Source organism: Trematomus bernacchii, unplaced genomic scaffold, assembly GCF_902827165.1.
Source record: "Trematomus bernacchii unplaced genomic scaffold, fTreBer1.1, whole genome shotgun sequence".
NCBI lineage: Eukaryota > Metazoa > Chordata > Actinopteri > Perciformes > Nototheniidae > Trematomus > Trematomus bernacchii.
In genome coordinates, this window is record NW_022987638.1 from 918776 (window position 1) to 935167 (window position 16392).

The window sequence follows — 16392 nt, forward strand, 5'->3', positions numbered from 1 at the left end:
GCTGAGGGTGGATTTCGAGCCGATGAGGAGGAGTTCAGTTTTATTGCTGTTGAGTTTGAGGAAGTTGTGTGCCATCCAGGATTTTATTGCAGTCAGACAGGATTCGATGTGGGTGAGGGGGGGGTTGTGGGGGGATTTGGTGCTGAGGTAAATCTGTGTGTCGTCAGCGTAACAGTGAAAGTCCAGGTTGTAGTGGCGGATAATCTGACCAAGGGGGAGGATGTAGATGATGAAGAGGAGGGGGCCGAGTACTGAACCTTGGGGAACACCTTGGGTGACTGAAGCTGTGGCAGAGGAGTGGTTGTTGAGGGAGATGAAGTGGGATCTGTCGGAGAGGTAGGACTGGAGCCACCTGAGTGCAGTACCTTCGATACCGATATCCTGGAGTCGGGTAAGCAGGATGGTGTGGCTCACGGTATCGAAGGCTGCACTCAGGTCGAGGAGGATGAGGATGTTAAGGGAACCGGTGTCAGCAGAGGTGAGGAGGTCATTGAGGACTTTGATGAGTGCCGTTTCTGTGCTGTGGTGGGGACGAAAACCAGACTGAAGGGGTTCAAAAAGGTGATTTGTTTGGAGATGGCGGTGGAGTTGTTTGGAGATGATGCGTTCTATTGTTTTTGAGAGAAAGGGGAGGTTGGAGATGGGGCGGTAATTACTGAGGGAGGAGGGATCCAGACCGGGTTTCTTGAGGATGGGAGTGACAGCAGCAGTTTTGAAGGCAGAGGGAACGGTTCCTTGGGACAGGGAGGAGTTGAAAAGGTTGACAAGGTAGGGGCAGAGGACGGGGAGGCAGGACTTCAGTAGAGGGGTGGGTAAGGGGTCAAGCGAGCAGGTTGTGGGTTTGGAGGAGCTGATCAGTTTGAGTATTTCAGGGGGGGTAACCAGAGTGAACTGGGAGAGGCGGCCGTGGGGAGGAGGGCTCGGGAGGTCCAAGGAGATGGAGGGAGAAATTGTGGCGGTGGGTGTTGGGGGAGATGTTTGTGTGTGAGATGCAGTGGATAGGGAGTGATTAATGGCAGTGATTTTGTCAGAGAAAAACTGGAGGAATGAACTGCATAAGGTGGAAGTGGATGAAGAGAGGGTGTCAGCACGGGGTTTGAGGAGCTTGTTGACGGTGGAGAAGAGGGTCCTGGGGTTACGGGAGGGGTCGGTAAAGATGGTGGAGAAGTAAGCAGATTTGGGGCAGTGAGGGCGTCTCTGTAGGTAGTGAGATGGAGTTTGTAGGATTCGTGGTGAACTGTGAGGGATGATTTCATGGTTAGGCGTTCAAGCTGGCGGCCGGTTTGCTTCAATTTACGGAGTGCAGGGGTGAACCAGGGTGAGGAGGTTTTGAAAGTGATGTTTTTCCTTTTGAGGGGGGCCAGGCTGTTGAGGGAGGTGAGTAGGGTGGAATTAAGGTGGTTGAGTTGTTCATCGGGTGAGCTGAGGTTCGAGTCCAGGGGGAGAGTAGAGGATAGCAGGTCGGAGAGGTGCTGGGGATCGACAGAGCGTAAATTACGGAAGATGATGTTCCTGGATGGGGGGGGGGTGGCGGACGGGGGAGGCGATGGTGAACTGTATGAGTTTGTGGTCAGAGAGGGGAAAGGGGCAGGGGTGGAGGTCGAGTACTGGGAGGTTGGTGGAGCAGACAAGGTCAAGGAAGTGCATGTTCTGCAAGCGGATCAAATACTTATTTCCCTCAGTTAAATACAAATACATTTTAATCTTTTATATAATGTCAATTTATGGATTTTCTTAAACCTACCATAAAACATATAGGCTGTTAATTTATTTGTAAGTGGGCAAACTTACAACATTTGCAAGGGATCAAATTAGGGCTGCTCGATTATAGCAACAATCATAATCACGATTATTTTGGTCAATATTAATGTCAAGATTATTAAATACAATTATTCATTGACTTTGAAAACATCCATTTATTGAACTTATTACTTATTATTGAATAATAATTTGTACTAAACTGTAATCTTTTTAACAGTTGATTACCCTGAACTTTAAAGGTGGGGTAGGTAAGTTTGAGAAACCGGCTCGAGATACACTTTTTGTTATATTCCATGGCACAAACTTATCTCGTGCCCTCATTGGTCATGTGCGCGTTCGTGTGTTGGAGGAGGGGCTCTATAAGGAAGTGGCAGATTTTCTCCGGTTGTGTATTTTCAAATTCTAGCGATCTCGAGCCGGTTTCTCAAACTTACCTACCCCACCTTTAAGTATAAATTCAACTGCAAAGTATTCAGCTGAAGCCACATCTTTTTGAACTTCCCCACGGCATTTGTCATATAGGGCAGTTAGTGCAGATCTGGTGAAATGATGCCGAGATGGCATCGCGTAACGCTTGTCCATAGTGTTAGCCAGTTGCTTAAACCCCTGGTTGCCAACTGTGCTAACTGGGCACATGTCTTTAGCTATGTAGAATGTGATGGCATCTGTTATATCATTTTGTGTTTGCAAGCTGGTTGAGTAGGCCGTTGCACTGTAAAGCGCGTCCTTAATTGATGACTGTGATGTGGTGGATGAAGTCGAGGGGGCACGCTCGTGAACTGTCAACGGGGGGGCGGGGGGGGGGGGCCTCGCTGCGGGGAAACTGTGGACCTCTGTCGCCTGTCAGCGCAACTGAAATGATGACGTTTTAAAAAAGCGGGCCGGGCCGGCCGTCTGTGATTCTCTAGAACACACAGATGGCCAGTCCTCCCCTGCTGCACTGTACTTTTTTTTGTTCCATGTGGGACGTCGGATTTCCAAACAGCGGAATTCGTTTTCCTTTCTTGTTAGCGAGTTGCTCTTGTTCTGCCATCTTCGCTCGCCCTGAACTCACACAACTATTGTCACTCACAACCTGGCCGAGAGGGCTTTTTAGGGAGGGGCGAAAGCGCCCGCAGCAAAATAATCGTTTTATTTAGATTACGTTGTTTTCATAATCGTTGCAAGCCAAAATCGAGATTAAATTACGATTAATTGCACAGCCCTAGATCAAATACTTATTTCCTCCACTGTATCGATCTATCTATCTCACATTCCTTTGAACTGCTGCATGATGGACAGAAGGTGTTCGCTGCGTTTCTGAATGCCGTTCTGCTCCTCTTTCATCCTCTCCTGCTCCTGTAGCACCTCCTCCTGAGACAGACAGACAGACAGACAGACAGAGAGACAGGGTCCGTTTCAGTTTCAGTTCTAAGAAGTTCTATGATGTGTTTGTTTCTCCCACAAAAGTAAGAAATGACCTTGCATGTTTATTATCTTGTATTTTATTTTTCAACTAATAGAAAAATGTATCAGCTGTTCCTTTGTAAGGTCTTCAACAGAGCATATATGAATATATTTTTAAGGACATGTTGTACATTGAACAGGAAAACAACTGTGAGCAAATCCACAAGAACCAACAAAGGGGGGGGGGGTGATGAATGGTCACCAAGGTCAGTGAATGTGTGAAGGTTACTTATTCGCTATCATTTAGCTAGCGCTCTAGCTCCTCATATTAGCGACACCCAGCCTTTTTTGAATTTCTTTATCATAAGCATAATCTTTCAAACTATAACCTTTCTTAATAATAGTATCTTAAAATGTCATCCTCACTCTGAAGCAAGAAGCACTGCAGTTTGTATTTCCCATATCGATAGTAAGAGTTATTTTATACAGAAGTAGAACACTGCACAGCAAATTCACCAGTGTGAAAATCCTGGTGTTAGGGCTTTTCGGGGTAAATTGTTGTGGTTTTGGTGTTACATTTAACATGATAAACACTGCCTGTTGTTAATACACTATATAGTACAGGGTTGGATCATGGTGTTAAACATATTTAACGACGGATAGTGTGTTCTCTCAATCCGGGTACTTTTACGTGATGTGCATGAAATTATTTAGATCTCCGCTATCTTTTTGATGCAACCATCAGTCTCGAGAGACCGCAGTCCGTGACGGTAAGTTATCGCTACGTTTCATAATTTGTTCCCCAGATAGCTTACATGAATTTTGCTTGAAAATACAGTTGTGTGTGGTAGGTAGCGTAATAATGTTTTCGTTACTAGCTTGCTAATACTATTTGACTGTATGGCTGTAATGTCAGTTGCAGGTGCACGGACCATACAGTCAATGCTTGCTTGCTAAGCTGTCGAATTAGATATGGATGTCGAATTAACGTTAGATATGCAACAGAAAATGTAATCATTACGAAGACCAATGTATTGCACATGTCTATCGTTAGTTCGACAGCGAGCTAACAAGCTCTAGTGTCCGTAAAAAAGTTGTTAATTAATTGCCGCCTTTTCCTTTCTAGCATGTTCTCCGTCTAACGGAAGCAGCCATCAGTCCGTCTTGCAGCAAGTGTCGACCGTGTGGCCTCAACAGACTGCAGTCAGTGAGTGACGATAAGTTATCTAGATCAGTGGTTCTCAACCTGTGGTACAGTGGTACGCGAGCTCCCGCTAGGTGGTACGCGGAGGAATCTGAAATATAAAAAAAATATATATATATATATTTCTTTTTTTAATTTTTTTTAATTTAACCTTAAAGGTGGGGTAGGTAAGTTTGAGAAACCGGCTCGAGATACACTTTTTGTTATATTCCATGGAATGCTCTTAACATCCCGATAGCAATGAATATCTTAAGTGCTTTCACAAAAAATCCATACAAAAATGTCATCTGTGGAAGCCGTAGTACTGTAAAAAGCACGACCAATCATTTTAGCCGGCCCGGCTAAAATAACTGGATGGCCTACCTGCCTGTCAGCCTTCCATCTGTGCACAAACTTATCTCGTGCCCTCATTGGTCATGTGCACGTTCGTGTGTGTTGGAGGAGGGGCTCTGTAAGGAAGTGGCAGATTTTTTTCGGCTGTGTATTTTCAAATTCTAGCGCACTCGAGCTGGTTTCTCCAAAATTACCTACCCCACCTTTAAGATTAAACAAATTTCTTTCATTTGGGAACACCAAATCTGGCACATATGGAGTTGGCCAGATGTGTGTAAATTACTGTTCATGGTAATTTGAAAACAAATGCCGTTGTCGGACACACACAAACACACCGAACACACACACAGAGCAGAGCTGAGCAGAGCACAAACACACACACATATAATGCGCCTTAGCGACCGGACATCTCCTTCATAAAACGAGTAATAGGGGGATTAATCGGGCAGTTCGATGTGTGTAGAGGTGTGTGTGGTTAAAAAGTAGCAGCCTGCGGTCGCTCTTTAGCTGTTTTAATTAAAGTAAACACAGTGAAGGCGTTGCATAAAAGGCACAGCTCTTTGCGCGCTGGTGTTGCACTTCTCAGAGGCGGAGTTACACGTCCCGCTGCCTCCTGGTGCTGTAGCGATTTCATGAAGTGAATGAGAGTCCGAGTTCGAAATATATCTAAAATAATGTATGGACTGCCATTTCCCAACATAAACATAACAGTCTGCAATGAAACCGCTGTCTCCTGTGTGCTCCACTTCCTACTTGGCGCTCCGGTAACTTTCTCGTGCGAACAAGATATAGTATCTTTTATTTTTTTCATTGCCCTTTACAATACAAAAACAAATGCAGATATTTCATTTTAAAAAGTAAAGTCCTTTCGAGTCATCTGTCTCAAGTCAAGTCAAGTTTCAAGTCATGAATACCAAGTCAAAGTCAAGTCAAGTCTTTTATCAATGTTAGTCAAGCAAGTCTCAAGTCCAAAAATATGCGACTCGAGTCAGTGACTCGAGTCCCCCACCTCTGGTGTATAGTCACTTGCGCTGGCACCTGCAGGGTGGAGCTATGGGCTTATTCAGACCAATTAGGCTCTACCCAGCCAAGTAAGCTGCGGCCCCGACTTCTCCACGGTCAGAACCAAATGATAGGAAGTTGGGGTGCGGTGGCTGTTAACCAAAGGCCGGTCAGGGGCGATGTTGTAGGGCCCACTGTACCCATAGAGTCCAGTAGAGGGCGGAGCCAGTGTGAGATAGAACGGGGGGTTACGTATTGTAACCCTAGTTCTATAAGCACAGGCGGAGCCCTCTAACTAGGGGCCCTGTCTTTCCTATGCCGCTCGCTGAAGAGGGTGTAGGATGACAGTCAGGAGGTGTAGCTGCCTTATATGCACGTGAATTCAGTTAGGCTCGCCCTGATTGGCCGGCTACGTTTATACAACTTCAGTGTTTGAACGCACGCGTATCATTGATGAGAGTAGTACCCATAGAGTCCAGTATAGGGCGGAGCCTGTGCTTATAGGACTAGGGTTACAATACGTAACCCCCCGTTATCCTACCTTTCAGAAGAACATTCTGGGAACAACAAAATAAAACTTCCGGCTGAAAACGTTTTAAGAATAGAAGGGCACAATGTTCTAACAATGTTATCAAAAACATCTTAAAGGTGGGTAGGTAATTCACTTCAGAAACACTTTTTGTTATATTCCATGGAATCCTCTTAATATCCCGATAGCAATGAATACATTAAATGCTTTGACAATAAATACATTAAAAAAATTAATCTGTGGAAGCCGTGGCGCTGTAAAAAGCACGACCAATTATTTTAGCCGGCCCGGCTAAAATAACTGGATGGCCTGCCTGTCAGCCTTCCATCTCGTGCACAAACTTATCTCGTGCCCTCATTGGTCATGTGCGCGTTCGTGTGTGTTGGAGGAGGGGGGAAGGGACATATTTGCTTCGACTGCGTAGTTTCAAATTCTAGCGCACTCCAGCGGGTTTCTCCATTCTTACCTACCCTACCTTTAACCTGTTAAGCCCTGAGCCTGTTTTTCAGGTCTCAGGCTCAAAAATGACATTCCCAGAACAAATGACCATATCTTCCCTTCTAAAAGGGTTAAATTAATAATCTTTTTTCTCAAAGTAATGATAAACCTGTGAGTTGGATGTAGAAAAGTCAGAATCAATATAGATGTTTTTTATTTTAAAGAAAATTCAGATTTTACATAGTAAAAAACTGTAAATTATAGTGTCCGTCCAAAAATTCTTTTTTACTTATAGCGAAAACTACCCTTGGATGATGGTAAGGTAGACTAAAAGCTTTAGGAATCCAAAGTACAACATATAAGTACCCTGTATCAAGATTGATGCAAAACAAGTGACATTTGACCTTTTTAGAGAGATTTAGCAAAAAGAAACCACTTCTGGGGTCATTTGGGTGGATTTTCCATATCTCTGCCCCCCCCCTTGCTCGATTTTGATGGTTGACACCTCTTTCTGACCGTTAGAGCCAATAGAATCGAAGGGGGAGTCCCCCACACACACTCATTGTGAAAAAAAAAGGTGGGGGCTTTGCGCATGTCATTTTGCATTAGAGTGAAGCTACAGTCTAGCTCTGACATCTAGAAACGGAATAGCATGGATTATCAATCTCATTGCTCATGGATTATCAGAAATCATTTCAAAGGGAAACAGACACATTGGATTAACCTATGGATTAACTTCAGCAGCGTTTTTATCGTTTTAATGCCATTGAAGACCACTTTGGAGAGACTACAGAGCCAAGGTAACATTGTTAGCATTTTTAGCTACCTAGCGTCAAATGTTTTGATGTCTGTTTTTGCTTATAACGTCGCGATTTCGTATAGTTCAGTGATAATGAGGGTACCCATTGATTCTGTGTCACCTCACGATGTGAATCGATGTCATGGATGTGAAGAAAAGATAAATAATAAGGTTTTGTGAGTGATTTTCGGTGCAGTAATCTGTTAGCATTTTTCGCTCGTTGCTAATTCAGAGGCTCAGTGTTAGCATTGTGGGTTTTCTTTTGAAAAAAAAATTAAAATGATCAGTTAGATGAGTTTCTTCCCGTTACATCAGTGGCGAACCGTCAGGGCCTTCAAGGTATTCAGAGAATACCCTGATAACTCAGATAAAAAAAAGACATTTATCGATTTAATTATATAAATACAATTTAATAAAATGTAAATACATTTTATAAATGAGAATCGTATCTGTGTTGTTGATCTGTAATAAACAGTGTTACGTTGATTTGTTTGTCCTTCTCGGACCTTGCACTACGCATTTAAAAAAATAAATGCAACCAATCAGATCTGTTTCTGCGTTGTGGGTATTCTGTATCCTTGATAGAAGGCCCTGGTCGTTGCACTGAATGAGAGCGAACACTCTGATTGACAGTTTGTTCAACCAATCATATATTGATTTGTAGCAAATGGGCGTATTCTTTCGGAGTTTCCCACGGTGCAGGGTATGCTAGAAGGCCCGTTAGTTCTGACAGGTGTGAGACACAGGATATAGATGGTAACAATTCATTTTCCGTTTTATGCGTTTTAACCAAGCGGCAAACTCTGGGGAAGAGCCGGGACGCCAATGCGGAAGTGCCACAAACTGCAGTTCATATATTGGCCGATAGGCGCTGACTGCAGAAAGGAGCAATTTCCATAGAGCCCCATGTTAAAATGCCCAATTTCACAGCCTAAAAAAACATGTTTCTACCTATGGATCCAATAAATATTATTATGAATATAGTTAGATTCCACCTTCATGATTATGGATCTGTGAGTGAATTGTTTTCTAACACGACCCTTTTATTTATATTAGGTCTTAAAGTTTTTGCATAAATTAGGGCGTGGTCACTTTGATGGACAGGTACGTGCCTCACTGTCAGCTAACAGCAATTTGTCCACTCTGCTAGGCTACAACGTTAGTTAGTTGTAGTTGCTGTACTTGACCCTTTAGCCGTGTTCGTGGTGATTGTGCCTTTTAGGGAATATTGTTACAAATACCAGACAATTGAAATGTAGTGCTGTGCGCTTGAATGTACTAACAGACCTTCCAAGAAGTCTACTCTCAGCTTTTTTCGGTGAGTAAAATGATAATATTATACACGTTAATCCCGTTAGCAGGTGTTTGTGTGCTTGTTAGTTTAGCTTGTTATGTAGCTTATTATGTAGCTTATTAGCCAGCTAAGGACGTAACCCTTTATACATGTGTATATATATATATATATATATACAGTTTAGTTTATGATTCAGCCTTTTATAGTATATGGCTGTGACGCCCATAATGCTAAACGGGAGCAAATGTTAAAAGGGGACCCAATTATCCCAGTGGTGGCCGCCGGAGTCCACGCCGGCCGAAGCTAACGGAGCCGCAGGGGGCTAGCTCGCTAGCGCGTCCCGGCGGCTCCGTTAGCTTCGGCCGGCGGCGGAGTCCGGTATTATAACTGGAGATCAAGGAATGCAGCGAAACGCAGACTTGGTTCGCCTGCAGCCCGCTCTAGTATTAGCTAAATAAATTATGTTGAACAAGGCTTATTAAGCTGAACATCGCCACAATTGTTCTGCTATGTATCGGTACTTATTTTATTTGATTAACGTGTGAAGGACAAGCATTAAAAATAACAACAAATAGCTCATTATCTTGCAGATTGTCTCGTTTGATTATGAATGTAACGTTTATATAGTGGAACTACACTGTTTTATCAAAACCAAAGTGCCACGCAGTAACTTGGTATGCATGTATTTCAGCAGGAAATGTGCATTACCAAATTGGTATCAAATAAACAGTAACACAACAGCATTGGTAACACAACTTCCAAAGTTACAGTAAAATAAAAAGAACCCTGACTCGGACAATACACAATCCAACATGTTCAACAGAAGAGAATAAATTATATTGTTTGTACACATGGTTCTTTACATATATATCTGTTTGTTTAAAGTTTCCAGGTGATGCAGACAGGATGGACCAGAGAGTGAGAGACAGAACTGGACTCCTCACAGCAGTGAACTTCAGCACAGGTACAAATACTCTTTTTTCATACTGTACAAAGAATCAAGAAAGATATTGGTTTAAATAAATGAAGTATTGACTTTAATACACTGATATACATTCCATTAAACAATACTAAATACTAGATCACCTACACATCAGTGAAGTTGAGGGTTTTTTCCATGCAAAGGGTTACATTTAGATGTTAACAAGCAATATGACTGTCAGCTTTCTAATTGAAGGTATTGAAGGCAAAGCTATTAGTGACAACTGCTATTTATCTCTCAATATTGTCTGTAAAAAACGTGGTAAAAGTTATGATTTCAGTGAGAGAACAGAGCAAGCTTCTACAGTTGCACTAAGTTTTGATAACAGTTAAATATTATTTTGATAATAAAATATATTTCAATGTTGATGAATTTCATACTGTTCATTCATAATCTGATTGTCTTTGTAGCTCACTGTTGAAATAAAATAAAACATTACAATTACAAAATAATTATATCTACAGCCCCTAAACACAAGCACACCTCTTTCATAAATAACACACTTGTTCTGCAATAATATGTTTTATGTTTCCTGTAATTTTTGTTAGGAAAGGACATGCCTGAAAGACACGACTCAACATTTTCTCCTTCTCTGAGGGTCAAGAAGAACATCCAATAGGAAAATTAAAAGCTATTGTTATGAGATGTTAAGACCAGTACAGGACATTCACTAAGAAACTACTTTTATTGTGAAGTCAGCTGATCGAATGCACCTATTTCCACATCTACACTCCATCAGCTGATTAATTCTATTTGCCTCACTTTATGAGCTTCACAACATGTACCTTGTACCGCAGAGTTTGCAACGCAAATAAATGGGGCCAATCTTCAGTCGGATGTGAATGTGTAATCTAACATTTTCAGTAAGAATAATGGACAAAAGGAGTGCAAATACAAATTCAATTTATTGAAATCTGAACCAAAAGTTAATCAAACATGTTTTAAATAAAAAAGCACATATGGACAGAAGGTGTAAACCTATTAAATGTATAAGTAAACACATTTAGTCAAATAAAGTGACAGACTAGGCCTGATCAGGTGGTATCAGCTATGCATGGGCTCCTCCATCAGGCCTGGTCCTCCTCGCTGAGGAAAGACCCTCCGGCCAAACCAACAGACAGGACGTCCATCACACGGAGGTTTCTCCCTGAAGTCTCTGCAGCTCTCTGGACACCACGCTGTCTCAATCCGTCCACACTGAATATGAGAGGGGAAAATGAAAATAATAAATGCTTTAGACAATAAGAAATATAAAGTTGACTGTTGAGTTGCTCAGTTTTTTTAGATTGTCAATACTATTACTGTATAACTAATATCCCAGGTTAAGAGGCACCTTCAAATAAAGATTGGTCTTTAAATACATTTTGTCTTTTGAATTGTTTGTCTAAAGTCAAGGATCTAGAACTGGTACTTATAGTTGTAATGATACAGTCTGGTTATAATGCTGTTTGGAGGAGGCCTCACAGGTAAGAGCACTAACTAGCTACCATCACATGCACCTTAGCTTAACTTAAATGTATTAAACGTATAATTAAGTGATAGCAAAATATAAATAACTAATGTCATGCAAACATATTAATATTTGCTTGATTCCAGTGTTGCATTTAGCACATTGCATACAAACGTTAAGGGATTTTAAGATTCTGAAGTATTATGCTAAAAACTCAATAACTTGGATTATTATTTATAGTTTTGCTGAATAGTTTCATGTCCGCTTACCTTAGAAACGTAAAATGTGACGGCAGTGTGCTGATGGGGAAGCATGTTAGCTTAGCTTCTTAGCTTGAGCTAGCTCTGTTACTTCCCAGCTGGAGGCAGAAGGTCCCGCCTCGGCTCCGCCTCTTTGCCCTTATTTGGAGCAGGATGTAGCAGGCGGGAGTTAGACTCAGACGTCACTGTCGAGCCGTTAGTGGCCGACTCCGCCTACTAAGGGCTTCTCGGCAACTCTGCAGAATCCTATGGGTGACGTCACGGACCCTACGTCCATTTATATATACAGTCTATGGTTTTAACGTTGACATGGCAACAGGTGAAGAAGATGTTGTTGCGGAATTATTGTCGGTTCCTTTTTCAAGACGACAATTCACTGAAAAGACGGACATTGTAAAAAAAGGGCGCCCAATGCCTGAAAATCTGGAGCTGAATCAAGTTGCTAAAGCAGGCTATGTTCGCCATTTCCAGACTAGCAACTGGGAAAGATACCCGTGGCTTACGGGCTCAGTTAGTCACAAAAGGCTCTACTGCTGGGAGTGCTTGCTTTTTGGGACCGAAAAGGGGGCATGGAATTGGAAAGGCTACGATAATCTGAGCTGTTTAACCAAGGCTGCACAAAAACACCAAAACACAGCAGGGCATCTTAAGGCAACGGTCACCATGAAGACTTTTGGAGACACAAGGATTGATCTACAGCTGGACGAACAGAGACGTAGAGAAACGATCATTCACAACGAAAAGGTGAACAAAAATCGGGAGATTTTGAAACGTCTGATCCACTGTGTGATTTTCCTTGGGAAACAGGAGTTACCTTTCAGGGGCCATGATGAGAGCAGAGAATCAGCCAATCGAGGTAATTACCTGGAGCTGCTTACATTCATAGCAGAATATGATCCAGACTTGCACTACCATTTGTCCACTTCTAAGGTGTTCATTGGAACCTCGAGTCAAATACAGAACGACTTGATAAGTGCTGTGGCCGAAGTGATGGGTGAGACCATCAAAGAAGAAATAAGTAAAGCACCCTTCGTAGCTTTAATGCTGGATGAAACAACAGATGTCAGCAATGCTGCACAGTTATCGTTTGTTCTTCGGTTTGTAACAGACAGTGGCGTAAAAGAGAGGTTCGTCAAATTTGAGGATGTGACGGGGAAGAAACGGGCAGAGGATGTAGCAGCCATGGCCCTCGGTTTCTTGGAGGAACATGGATGCATGGACAAACTTGTAGCCCAGTGCTATGACGGTGCTGCCGTTATGGCATCGGGGCTGAACGGAGTCCAAGCCAAGGTCAAAGAAAAGATCCCACAGGCACTTTTCATACACTGTTATGCACATGCCCTTAATTTGGTTTTATCTCAAGGTGTAGTTAAAATGAAAGAATGCAGAATTTTCTTCTCACACCTTTCTGGCCTGGCTGCGTTCTTTTCAAGATCGCCAAAACGAACGCAGCTGCTTGATGAAATATGCCAGAAGCGACTGCCACGAGTGGCACCAACCAGGTGGAATTTTGCATCAAGATTAGTGTGCACTGTCTTTGAAAAGAAGGATGCTCTTAAGGATCTGTTTGACTACATAGTTGAACACCACGAGGAATTTGATGATGCTGCCATTCTCAGTGCTGATGGCTACCTATCAAACCTGGGCAACTTTGAATTTGGATTTTTCCTTTCAACTTTTAACGAGATATTTGCGCATGCAGATGTGCTCTTCGACATCTTACAGAACAAGTCATTTGACATGCAGTTTTGTCTGAGAAGGGTGGAAGAGTTTTGCATTTGCATTGAAGGGCATAGGGATCGTTTTGATCAAATATATGATGAGACTGTGCAGGACACCGGCCTGCCAACTGGACGGAGAGCCCACGGAGATTCTCGCTCACACTACAAGAAGCTGCACAATGGCATTCTTGAGAACATTTTAAATCAGGTGCAAAATCGGTTTAAAGATCACGAAAAACTGTCATTCCTTTCTCTTCTGGACCCTCAACAGTTCACCAGCTTTAACAGCAACTTCCCTGAAACTGCATTCGCAAGCCTCACAGAGAGCTACGGGCCGCACTTTGACTTGCCTCGGCTGAAAACAGAACTGTCTGTGATGTATTGTATGACAGATTTTCAGGGAAAGAACCCATCTGACCTCCTTTTCTTTTTCCAACGAAAAGAACTTTGTGACAGCATGCATCAGCTATATGCACTGATATGTCTGGTTGTAACGATCCCCGTCACCACTGCATCTGTGGAAAGGACATTTTCTGCCCTCAAACGGATAAAAACATATGCACGGAACAGAACAGGACAATCCCGACTCTCTGCATTAGCTTCCATGGCTATTGAAAGGCAACTTCTTTTGGATCTGAAAAGCAGTGATCAGCTTTATGACCGGGTGATCGAAAAATTCATCCAAAAGGACAGGAGGATGGATTTCGTCTTTAAGTGAGGACCATTGGTGAGTGAGACTCATTTTTATTTGCTGGTTATGCATCTCGTTGAGCTGGTTGCATTTTGTTTCCACACACTTGTTGAATGGTTCGTTAATGTCTGTCTTGAGTGTAGTACGCGTTGTTGTGCATTTAAATCTGACAAGAGCGGCTGCTGCGCCGTGCGTGGGGGGGGGGGGCGTTTGTATCTACAGAAGGTCCAGTTGTGATAGACACGCTTCGCCACTGCGTTACATGGATATAAAACATTCATAGTTTATTAAATGAACATGCCCTCAGACACTGTTTCCTGCAAGATGTTGCGGCAGTGCCCCGGTACCGGGGTCTCTCGGGCTTAACAGGTTAAGAAGGTTATCAAAAACATCTTAAGAAGGTTATCACCAAACATTTTAAGAATGTTTTTAGAGAACGTTATTCTACCTTTCAGAAGAACATTCTGGGAACCAAACTAAAACTTCCCGCTGAAAACATTCCTAGAACAATGAATGGTAACATTCTCAGAATGTTTTTAGAAACACAAATTTCTAGCTGGGCAGTTTGTTGTACATCATAATACCAATACACTACATTTGACACTAGATTAGTGTTCATTTTGAACTCCCAGAGGGTCGAGGCTAATGCAAAATGCAACACCAGTATAATGTGCATTCAACACTAGCTCAGTGTACATTTCTAACTCTTAACACTAGAACCGCCAGAGGTCGCTGTATACCTAAAACCGCCAACGGGTCAAATTTACCCGCTATTAGAATGCATTGATTTTCAAGGTAAAATCTTCTTTTATTTATCATACAAGAACAGTGAGTTTTGATCACACAGGGATGAAACTTATACCAATAGAATATTTGGACTCTCGGCTTTTCATATGATATAGTTTGTACAGATAGCATGAAGTATAAAATATCGCTACCAGTGCTTATTTAAACGCTTGGTGTTAGACTTGTGTTTCGTAAAGGTAAAAATTGTTCATATCGTCTGATAGCCTTGCAGTGCGTCTTCACCATGCAGGTAATTCTCCTGCGCTCTTCTGCACCGCTGAAGGGCACGTCCACAAGTGGTGGCGCTTTTGATGCCATCCACTCAGCGCGCAGCTCATGTGTCAGCTGAAACATGAAGTCCCTTCTCGGGATGTTCTGGCTCATGCAGCTCCGGTTCAGCACCCAGGCATTTATGGCAGCGAGATCCAGCACATTGTAGAAGACAGCAACGGGCCATCTACGCGTGCCACCTGAGAGAAACAGAGGATTTTGTCAAAACGATTGACCAATGCAGTGTTTTCTATGGGCCTACATAATAATAATAATAACAATAATAATAACAATAATAATTATGGATGCTCCGATCGATCGGCCGCCGATCGATATCGGCCGATACTCACTCTCTACCGATCGATCGGTGCTCTCTAAAAATGTCGATCGCGAGAGCCGATCGCATGACGTACAATTATGACGTAAAATACATGACACTTTTCTCAGTGCGCGGCAAAACAATTTCGCCAAAATGGCGTCACCAGTCTGGCAGTATTTGAAGGTGTCCGAAAAGGACAATAAAATAGCGGTATGCAACGTGTGTGAAGCAGAAATCCTGCAGCTCCACCCGCTGTGAAGGACCGGTGAGCGGAGCAACACACACACTAAGAGTTAGACCTTACACACTTAGCTATTTGATCTACCTCTGGAACAAGCTAAACTAGTTATACATTTGTTTATTCTTCACTGTCGGGTCATTCATTACTGGATCAGTGAGCTGCATGAGATACTGACAGGCTGTCAGGAGAGAGAGAGAGAGAGAGGGAGAGAGAGGAAAAGAGAGCGCTTCCGCTCATTTCTCCCGTGTTATCCAAAGTTAATGTAAACTTGAATAATGTACTTAATTTAAATGTAATAATTATGTTGGTTGTTGTTTGTGGAAGCGCCAGTGAATGAGCCCCATTAACTGAGTTTTAAACATCACTTTAAATCAGGGGTCACCAACCTTTTTTAGGGTGAGGGCTACTTTTAAAAAATAAAACAAGTCAGGGGCTACTTTTACTCTTCTTCTTTTTTTTTTGCAGTGTATATATTTAGCACATTTTAACATTATGATATGTTGACCTTTAACCTTTGTGTGCTGTTTGGGTCTGTGGGACCTGTTTTCAGTGTTTAATAAAAGAACATGTATGCAATTTAATTATTTTAACCTGCTTTATTTGGGGGTGGACGGGCCTCACCTCCTCTAGGGGGGTCCTCACCTCCTCTAGGGGGGTCCTCACCTCCTCTAGGGGGGTCGGGGGGTATGCACCCCCGGGAAGATTATTTTTAAATGTTGAAATTAAATGCATCAATCTGGAGCACTTTGAGCACAACATGAATGTATGGATACAGCTCTCAACACTCATATGAAAGGGAGCTGTATACTTTTCAATAATCCAAACATCTTTAGAATATGATCACAACCAATAACAAATCATTTAAACTGGTTTATTCTTATCTTATGTTACCTAGTTAGCATTTTTTCTTTTTATGTATGCTTATT